The 10,684-nt window shown below is 42.5% G+C and overlaps 1 long non-coding RNA gene across 1 annotated transcript in view; it reads left to right on the forward strand.

Annotated features, from left to right (window-relative positions):
- LOC307016869 overlaps window positions 1–10,684 on the forward strand; it is a 305,672-nt gene that overhangs the window by 236,958 nt on the left and 58,030 nt on the right. The window lies entirely within an intron of this gene.

Genomic DNA, 10,684 nt, shown 5'->3' on the forward strand with positions numbered 1-10,684 from the left:
TTTATACTTCTCTTTCTGAAGTTTTTTGCAACGCCTTTCTGCAGAAGATGTAGTAACTTTCTTCTTTTCCTCTGGTGTGGAAGATGATTGGGGATTAAAAGTTTCATTTAGGGGTATCGGGTCCACCATAGCTTGTCTTGCATTTTCTGGCTGTTCTTGTTCTACATCTGAAAAGTTCTCCATAGATGGTGGTGTAAGGTCAAGCAAAGGGTTTGCCATATTGTTCCGTTCCCTGTAAGCACTGGATGCAGCCCTCCATTTCTCTCTCTGTTTCTTTCTCTCTGAAAGCTGACAGCTCACTTGCCTTAACATATGGAATCTTTCCCTGCTGTTGCCTTCTCTGGTAGCTGAAACATATATAAATAAACAAAAGGTATAGCATCATGCCATTTATCTATGATGAATAGCCTATTTGATCTCGGATGGTTGATAGATGACAGAGAAGATGAAAATGTTAACAAAAAAGGAAAAGCAACAACACAACATACCTTTCTCTTCTCCTTGCAAGGTACTCAGCTCTTGCTGCAGGGTCAGAATTAACAAGCTGCCTATGGCAAGCGCTTTTTATTTTTACTTGACAGTGGCATCTGTTCAAATAGAATAAAACAGTTAAAAATAAATAAATACATAAACATTCATTCCTAATGATTACAATAATGTAATTAATTGCTCTAATTTCATGATATATTAACCTTAACCCTAACCCTAACAATTTTTTCAAAGAAGAATAAAGTTGCATAAAGATTATTCATAATGAGTCTAAAGTGAAGTACTAGAAGTATATAAATCCTCAAATGAATATTAAAGCATAAAAACTGACAATGTATGACATATTTTAATCATCATTACCACTTTAGAACGGTCGCACCACATGATATTTGGTCGCACCACATGATACTTGGTCGCACCACATGATATTTTCAAGTTGAGTCAAGTTTAACAGACACATATATAGCTAACTGAAGAAAGCAAGCTAGCTAGCTACATGAAATCACTTTGAAATGTATGATCAACATGTAAAATTGTATAAATAACTACATATTCATTGTTTACTTGAGGTCATACCACATGATGTTCAAATGTGGCAACTATATTCTAGGCTGCAAAAAAGTAATTGTTCTACAAAATTGAGAAAGAGCTACAAACCTGTTAGCATTGATCCTTTGCAGTTGGATGTATGATTCTACTTCCTGTCCTTCAATGCATTTCAAAATAAAAGTCCCACAATGACAGTTTCTTGATGGTTGCACCACATGATATATCATAAAATGGACATCATCGGACAAAGTATGTTAGAATATTATGAATAAAATATTAAAACAAATGCGTTTCAATTTAGTAATGGATTATTAAGGACACTTTAGAAATTATGCCAAATTAGGCAAAAATAAATTTTGACAGATTTAGGGCAATTTTAAAGATGTCTTACAAACAGCAGTCAAGGCTGGACGGTCGCACCACATGACAATTTGACTGTGTAAATAACTGAAATATAATGAATGATTAAAGCTTTTGTAAAAATAGAGGGTGTACATAAAGATGAAAGGTAATACGTATAAATGGTATCTTTTTAAAAGATTAAAACTTTTTTTACCTAAGAAAAACCAGTTGGACAAAAAATGTAGGCGTCATGTCATTGACCCAGAGACTGTAAACAACGCCTCACCTGTAGAGTTTGCAAGCAAGCCCACCCAAGTGCCCTGCACATCTTTGTTAAAGATGGTCCAACTAAACAGACTGAAAGGCCCTCTGGTGTAGCAGGCAGAACCACAGCAGAGTTATGTGGCCACATAGGGGCCGGAGAACAAAAGAATGTCCTGTCCATTGTCCCAGTGCAAGTTAAGGCAGTCAAGTCTTTCAAGTCTATGCCCTCCTGGACCCTGGTTCCACCGCTACCTTCTACTCTGAAGCGTTGATGTCTAAACTCAACCTGAAAGGCAGAAAAACACATTCTGTTAGGCACAATGAATCAGAAAAAACTGGTGCCATGTCATACCTGGAATTGAAGTTTCAGCACTGGATAGCGACAACTTCTTACCTCTTCCTGACGTTTTCACCCAGAGAGAAATGCCAGTCACCTCCAGTAGCATGCCCAACCAGAATGACTTAACGCAGTGGGCGTACCTGAATAAAGTCAAACTTCCCAGTATCAGTGCTAAAGTGGAATTATTAGTTGGCACAAATGCTCCAAAGCTGTTAGAGCCATGGGAGGTTATTAATAGCCAAGGCGAGGGCCCCTACGCAGTAAAGACTCTATTAGGGTGGGTTGTAAATTGGCCACTCAGAAATGGCGGTGAGGGCAGTACGGTGAGAGTGACTGTGAATAGGATATCTGCCACAAGTTTGGAAGAGCTTCTAATGTCACGGTACAACCAGGACTTCAACAAAGTGTCATCTGAGGAAAAGCCAGAGATGTCAATTGAGGACAAAATGTTTTTGAAAGTAGCCAGTGAGGGTACCCTGCAAAACGGACACTACAGTCTAAAGTTGCCTTTCAGGAGAGCCAATGTCAGCATGCCTAACAACTGCCAAATTGCAGAACAGTGCCTGCAGGGCTTAAAAAGGAAGATGAAAAGGGACCAGCACTACAAGCAGGAATATGTTGCATTCCTCAACGACATCTTGGAGAACAACTATGCAGAGCAGGTCCCACAGGAAGATCTGACAGTCAACCGGACACAAATGGTACATACCCCACCATGGGGTGTACCACCCCAAAAAGAAAAAGCGGTGGTTTTTGACTGTGCAGCCTCTTACCAAGGCATGTCCCTGTACACAGAGCTACTGCAGCGACCTGATCTGAATAATTCTCTTGTGGGAGTCATTGTGAGATTTCGCAAAGAGCCAATTGGATTTATGGCCGACATAAAATCAATGTTCCATCCGGTCAGAATGGATCAATCTCATGTGGACTACTTGCGGTTTCTGTGGTGGCCACAAGGTGATACCAGTAAGCCCCCAAAAGAATACCGCATGCTGGTGCACATTTTTGGTGGTGTGTCCTCCCCATGCTGTGCAATTTTTGCGCTACAAAAAACGGCTGAAGACAATGAACATGGGTTCCAACCTCAAGTAGCTGAAACTGTCCGAAGCAACTTTTATGTTGACGACTGTTTAAAGTCAGTCGCAAAAAAAACTGAAGCCATCCAGCTAGTAAAGGACCTCACTGCATTATGCAGAAAAGGCGGGTTTCAGCTGACCCAGTGGATTGGCAACAGCAGAGCTGTTCTGGCCTCCATCCCCACAGAGCAAAGGATGTTAGGACTTTGGATCTCGACAAAGACAGTCTCCCCATTGAAAGAACATTGGGTTTGCAGTGGGGTGTGGACTCTAACAATTTCCAGTTTAACATCCATCTCAACCAGAAGCCACATACACGAAGAGGAATACTTTCAGTTGTAAGTTCAATCTTTGATCCACTCGGCTTTCTGGCTCCTCTGATTCTCCCAGCCAAGCAGTTGCTACAAGAGCTCTGCCAGAGAGGTTTTGGGTGGGACTAACTTTTGCCCCAGACTATATCAGATAAATGGATCGAATGGATAGCAAGTCTGGAGAGGATAAAACACTTCCAAGTGCCTCGCTGTCTGAAGCCAAAGAGCTATGGAACACAAAAGTTTGCACAGCTGCATCACTTCTCAGATGCCAGTGAGAATGGCTATGGCTCAGTAAGCTACATTAGGCAGGTTAACATTCAGGATGTTGTTCATGTTGTGACGACCCCTGCTTGGAGGTCTCCTATGGTGCGTAGGGCCCTTTAATGATCCTCCTCTGCTTGTGCCCACACTGATTGAGGACACCTGACGCACTGATTGAGGACACCTGACAGCTTGCACCGGAGGATTAAAAGGCCTGAGCCAGAGCCTCGAGGTCTCTCCCCGCCAGAGGACTGGACCTCGGAGAGCAGCGGCGCTTATTCTTATTTTGCCTTGCCTTATGTTTGTTTTTTGGCCACGTTACGTTTTGCCAAATAAATACCTTTTTATATACATATTCTTGTCCTTCCCACGCTTTTTGTTATGGCCAAGAGCCAGGCAATGACAATGTTGCCTTTGTCCTTCCTTTAAAGCACATCACAGTACCACGACTGGAGTTGGCAGCTGCAACACTTTTGGTGAAGGTGGACAAAATGCTGAGGAAACAACTACACATGGACTCAAACCCCTCAGTCTTCTGGACGGATAGCCAAACAGTACTCAAGTACATTGGTAAGGACTACACTAGCTTTAGGACCTATGTTGCCAACAGAGTGTCACTGATTTGTGACAATAGTGAACGGTCTCAATGGAGATACAGTTGCAAGAAAAAGTATGTGAACCATTTGGAACTACCTGGATTTCTGCATAAATTGGTCATAAAATGTGTTCTGATCTTCATCTAAGTCACAACAATAGACAAACACAGTCTGCTTAAGCTAAAACCACACAAACAATTATATGTTTTAATGTTTTTATTGAACACCATGTAAAAATTCACAGTGCAGGGTGGAAAAAGTATGTGAACCCTTGGATTTAATAACTGGTTGACCCTCCTTTGGCAGCAATAACCTCAACCAAACGTTTCTTATAGTTGCATATCAGACCTGCACAACGGTCAGGAGGAATTTTGGACCATTCCTCTTTACAAAACTGTTTCAGTTCAGCAATATTCTTGGGATGTCTGGTGTGAATCGCTCTCTTGAGGTCATGTCACAGCATCTCAATTGGGTTGAGGTCAGGACTCTGACTGGGCCACTCCAGAAGGCGTATTTTCTTCTGTTGAAGCCATTCTGTTGTTGATTTACTTCTGTGCTTTGGGTCGTTGTCCTGTTGCATCACCCATCTTCTGTTGAGCTTCAATTGGTGGACAGATGGCCTTAAGTTCTCCAGCAAAATGTTTTGATAAACTTGAGAATTCATTTTTCCGTCGATGATGGCAATCTGTCCAGGCCCTGAGGGAGCAAAGCAGTCCCAAACCATGATGCTCCCTCCACCATACTTCACAGTTGGGATGAGGTTTTGATGTTGGTGTGCTGTGCCTTTTTTTCTCCACACATAGCGTTGTGTGTTCCTTCCAAACAACTCAACTTTGGTTTCATCTGTCCAAAGAATATTTTGCCAGTAGTGCTGTGGAACATCCAGGTGCTCTTTTGCAAACTTCAAACGTGCAGCAATGTTTTTTCTGGACAGCAGTGGCTTCCTCCATTTTATGACCAACTTATGAAGAAATCCAGGTAATTCCAAAGGGTTCACATACTTTACATATAGTTGCAAGATTCTTCAAAACTTGGCAAAAGTTGTTTTGTGCTAATTATTGCATACTGACATGCTAACCCTAAAGATTATACTCTTGACATCAGCATGTCTTTGTGAACAGATATTCTTCCAACTCGCCTCACATAACAGCTAGGCTCTCTGTAAATGTTCTCACTCCACATTCAATCTTTTCTTGTACATCCTGGATTCATCCCAGAACTACTGTTCCATTTCAGAGTCAAATGTATCCAGATACTTTGCGTGATGACCTGAGTGGCAAGTATCCCAGAATATTGACCCAACGTCCAACTTCCAAGTTCATGCTGAAGATCAGAGTTTGATGCTGGCCCTGAGAAACAGAATTTGGACAAATGGAGATACACTTTTTGGAAGATACACGTTGTTCTCAGAGATGGAAAATAATAATTGTGTGTTTGTTGTTAATCTCTCAAGAATGCAGGCCCTGCCATCGTACAGTCTGTAGAGGCTGGATTGAAGATGCTTGTATCACAATATTCTGATTCTTAATCACTGATTATTTTTTAAACACAGTGTGAAGTACTGCTACTCAGGAACTCTTTTAATAAATGAAATAAAAGAAACACTGAAGCTGCAAACAAAAGGAAAATCATTACACAAATAGTAACTGCAGAAACCATTTCATTTTTACTCTGTCATAGTAAGGTTTAATTTCTTGGCAGCCGTTGAGAGGAACACTTGAACACAAGCCACTTCTCTGCTGAATGCAAGATGAGTCATCAGTGACAAAGTAAAATTCAGCAGGAGTTTGTGCTTCCTGCTGTCTCACCGCTAACGACTCTCATTGTTACAGTTTGTGAAGCCCTGGCCCCCCCCCCCCCTCCTCCAGGTACACTTTGTTCCTCTCAGGGGACAGGATTCTATGGATTTAGCGTGGGGGAGGGCTGATATGGAGCCTTTTGTACAGTGGCTGATCGACAATTACAAAGTGTGAAACACTTTAACAAAGCTTGAGACAAATTTATATTTTATAAAACAATTTAACAAGATGCAAAACACTTTTACAAAGCTAGAGACAAATGTAAAAGTGTCGAAACACTTTAAAGGGCCCATGTCATGGCCATTTCCACTGATCATAATTCCATTGTTCAGGTCTACTAGAATAGATTTATATTGTGCAATTTTCCAAACTCACATTGGTTTCTCATACAGCATCTCTGTAAACTACGTGTATTCACTGAATTTCACTCTCTGCCTTTAACGGCTCGTTGTAGATCCAATAGCTCCAGCCCCCACCATCCTTGTGAGCCCAGTGTGCTCTGATTGGTCGGGACGTTGTGAATCGCGCTGAGCTCCATAGAGCTGTGGTTTCCTTGTTTAGCGATACACAGCCAAACTCATCCTGAGCACACACAAACTCACAGCCAAAGTAAAAACAATAAGTGTGGCTTGATATTGAGTAAGAAAAAGGTTTATAGGTTGATAAACGCTGTGAGAATGGGTCTGCAGAGAGAATTTCACCACGATCCCAACTGTCTGTTATCTACGGAGCCCCCTAGGGGACGTGGAGAAGGAAAAAAAAGAAAAAAAAAGGTTTTGCGAAATCGCAAAACCCCATTGCAGTTTGTAGACGGTCCCCAAGCACTCCTCTCCCTCCTCAAGCTGCAGATTGTGACCAATTCTTGATGTTTAGCTCGGATGACGGCGCTTATCGAACTGTTCTGATAAAAACGACTGTAGCTCGTTGTCTACCTTGCTAGATTGTAAAGTCATGTTGTTTGTATTTTTACAACGTTATGTTCATGAGTTATTAATCCGCGAAATTCGAATCTGTGATATCTCGCAAAACATATATATATATTTTTTTCCAAGTCTTTTTTTTCTTCTCCATGTCCCCTGGGGGCTCCGTAGTTATCAGCCTGAGCAGGGAGGAGAAATCCGCAGAGCTGCCTGCACTGAGTATGTTTGTGAGGAAGTCCTCGGATTGGTCAATTTGGACCAATAAGTGGGGGCTTAACGTAACGGCTCCGCGGACGTAACGTAACTGCTCCACGGATTGGTCCATTTTGTTCCGGGTACCGCATGACGTTAAGCCGTACCCGGAAGAAACATTGGACAATGACGTATCAGTGACGAATCTCCAACGAGGCGTTTTGGGGAGGTATTTTCTGTGTTAGTTGTACTCGCTACAGGGTGTACTTTGAGGGTTTTTGTCTCTGCAGACCGTTTACATGCATAAAAACCTCCATAACACACAAGGGGACGGGTAATAACTGGAAAAGCATGACATGGGCCCTCTAACCTTTTTTTTTTTTTACGACGCTGTGTCTCAGGGGATCTTAATGTGTCTCAGGGGATCTTAATATTTAAGAACAGATTAACGCGAATAATCTCAGCTAACTGACGATAAAAAACATTTTTACCAAAACAAAACACAAGTCTCATAAGAAGCATCTAAATGATCCCTGAGCAGAGGCGCGCGAAGGTATTTTCAGTTGGGGTGCTGAGGTGCTAGACTCCAGTGAACACTATTACGGGCACTGTATAGAGCACGCACAAAAGCGCGAGCACCAGGGGTGCTACAGTGGAATGTTCTACTGCAACACTCCCCACACGCAAACACACAGTACACCCGCGACTGTTACAATGAAGGCTCGATAATCAGCTCACGGCATATAGGCAGGGGTAAAGTGCTATCTTTTATGAGTGGGGAGCGGACCTCACCTCCTCTAGGGGGGTCCGGGGGCAAGCTCCCCCGGGAAGATTTTTTTTTAAATATTGAAGTTAAAAGCATCAATCTGGTGCACTTTGAGAGCAACATGAAGAGATCTATGGATACATCTCTCAACATCCATAATGAAACACAACTGTAATCACATGTTCTTTTTCTTTATGGATATTTTACAAATCACTCCCCTTTTAAACTGTATTCTTGTTTTACTGCCATACAGTATTTCATAACTGTTTTTCATTTATTCTCTTGTTTTTTTTTATAACGATAATGATCATATGAATGTGTGCCACGGAAATAATTTTTTGAATAATTTGTGACCAAACCGTTTGAGACCCACTGAGATAACTTAGACTAAAGTGAACTATCTAAACACTCAGAGTCCTTTAGCTCACCTGAGTCTCTCAGTCTGAGAGGAGAGGACCCTCCTCCAGCTTGTTGTGGAACAAACAGCTCCTTATGTCCGTTAGTGCAGCTAGCTAACCAGATGCTAACAACACGGTCCCTGCTGGCACCGGTCTCTCTCTCTCTCTCTCTCTCTCTCTCTCTCTCTCTCTCTCTCTCTCTCTCTCTCTCTCACACTAAATGCGCTATTTCCACACACACACAGAGCCAAGCTTGAATGACACAAGCACACTTTTATTTCCATGCAACTCTCTGATTGGTCTGGTGTCTTTCCTCTGTTGCATTCACTGAACACGGGAAATTACAGTCCTGCCATCCTCTCTAGTGTCATGATGAGGTTCACCTAAAGCAAGGTTAATGTAGGCCTATTACATTATTGAGGTAGAATTGTCCGGGGCTACAGAATTTTTTTTTGGGGCAGGCCAGGCGATGCCACTGGGGAGCACACACATGACAAAGATGTAAAATATTATTTTACCAACAATCTGGAATTTATTGGCTACATATTACACAGATTATGCACAGCGGGAGCAGCAATAACGCCAAATAATAATTCAGACAGGGGCGCTCCGCAGCGCCTGCCTACCGCTAGGGGGTGCTGCAGCGCCCTCAGCACCCCCCTTCCCGCGCCCATGCCCCTGAGCGAAAAATGCTGACGCACTTTGGCACAGAACTCAAGATAAAAGATACCCTTATTATTTATCGTAGCTGCACATAAAATATATCCGATTAAAGCTGAGGTTCCACAGATTATTTAGGTATATAGTATCATCACTGAGTGATCCAAACTCGCGACAGGGGAAGCAAACACAGACATCAAAACACGTACCTTTACGGAGCTTTTACGGGAGATCGTCAATCTGATCAAAAGACTTAATTCAATGGCATTAAAACAAAAAAAACGCTGCTGAATCGGTTAATCCATAGGTTGATAATGTAACGCTGCGGCTTATATAAAGGTGCGGCTAATCTATGGATTTTTACAGCTAATGGCCACTAGGGGACCTCCTAAATCTATGGATTTTACAGGTTACAGTCCACCACCTTTAACTCTATGGGCTCTATGGCCGGTCCGCGCCCCCCACCTTTAAGCGGCGGGCTCCAGCAGGAAAAGCTGGAGGCCGGAAAAGAGTGAGACAGGTAGCGCGCAAAAGTAAAAGTGGAACCGAGAGTGGTACGAGAGACAGAACGAGAGCAAGACAGACAGACATTACGAGAGCGAGACAGTTTGTCCCCGTACCACTGGTTGAAAACCACTGCTGTAGATCACTGCCGGTACGTGCGCTGGGAGCGCACCGTTTAAGTTTGAAAGTTGAAAAGTTTGTGTGTCTGAAACGCTATGTGATACAGTACAGTTTACACAGCACAGTACATGTTCTGTAGCTACTATTGCACTAAATGGTAACACTTGAATACGTTATGCAAATATGCAACTTGTTTGTTAAAATGTTAATAAATGGGAGCTTCCTCAAACAGCCATCTCTTTCCCGACAATCCCCTCATTGCACGAACCCTTACATATGGTAATTAAACATTAAAACACCTGCGGCTTATAGTCGTGTGCGGCTTATATATGTACACATCTTTCAATTTAGCTGCTGCTGCTTATATTCAGGTGCGCCTTATAGTCCGAAAATTACGGTAATCACGATCGAAAAATGTGCTTTTACACGCGCATAAAATTACCCTCGCGCGCAGATTAAACCCCCTCGAGCGGCTATGCGCTCGCTCGCGGAGTCTTTCTGCGCGCGCATGAAAAGTTTCCGACACTTATAAAAGCTTCACTTTACGAACATAATAGTTTTTTATGGACAACTTTACCATTCAATCTTGTCCAACTGATCGGTCACTCCTCGGCTCTTGGTAGTTCAGGCATTTATCAAACCTGGCAACTCCGGCTTCCTGGCAGCTGTCAATCAAAGTCCAGTGGCTCCACCCCAAAGTGTCAGAAACTTTCCGCGCGCGCAGACGGACTCCGCGAGCGAGGCTGTCTTTCTCGCGAGCGAGCGCATCGTGGGGGTTTAATCTGCGTGCGAGGGTCATTTCATGCGCGTGTAAAAGCACATTTTCCGTTCGTGAGTTGCTTGTTTTGCGCGCTAGAATATTGACCCCATTGACTCCATAAAATCTCTCTAAAAAGTTAAGATTTCACTTGTTTTGCATCAATCTTGATACAGGGTACTTATTATGTTGTAGTTTGGATTCCTCAAGCTTTTAGTCTACCATCCCATCATTCAAGGGTGGTTTTCACTAAGTAATTTTCTTTTTTGGACGGACACAATAATTTACATTTCTTTTACTTTGTTAAATCTGAATTTACTTTAAAATGAAAACATCT

This window comes from Notothenia rossii, assembly GCF_949606895.1.
Source record: "Notothenia rossii genome assembly, chromosome: 8".
NCBI classification, from domain to species: domain Eukaryota; kingdom Metazoa; phylum Chordata; class Actinopteri; order Perciformes; family Nototheniidae; genus Notothenia; species Notothenia rossii.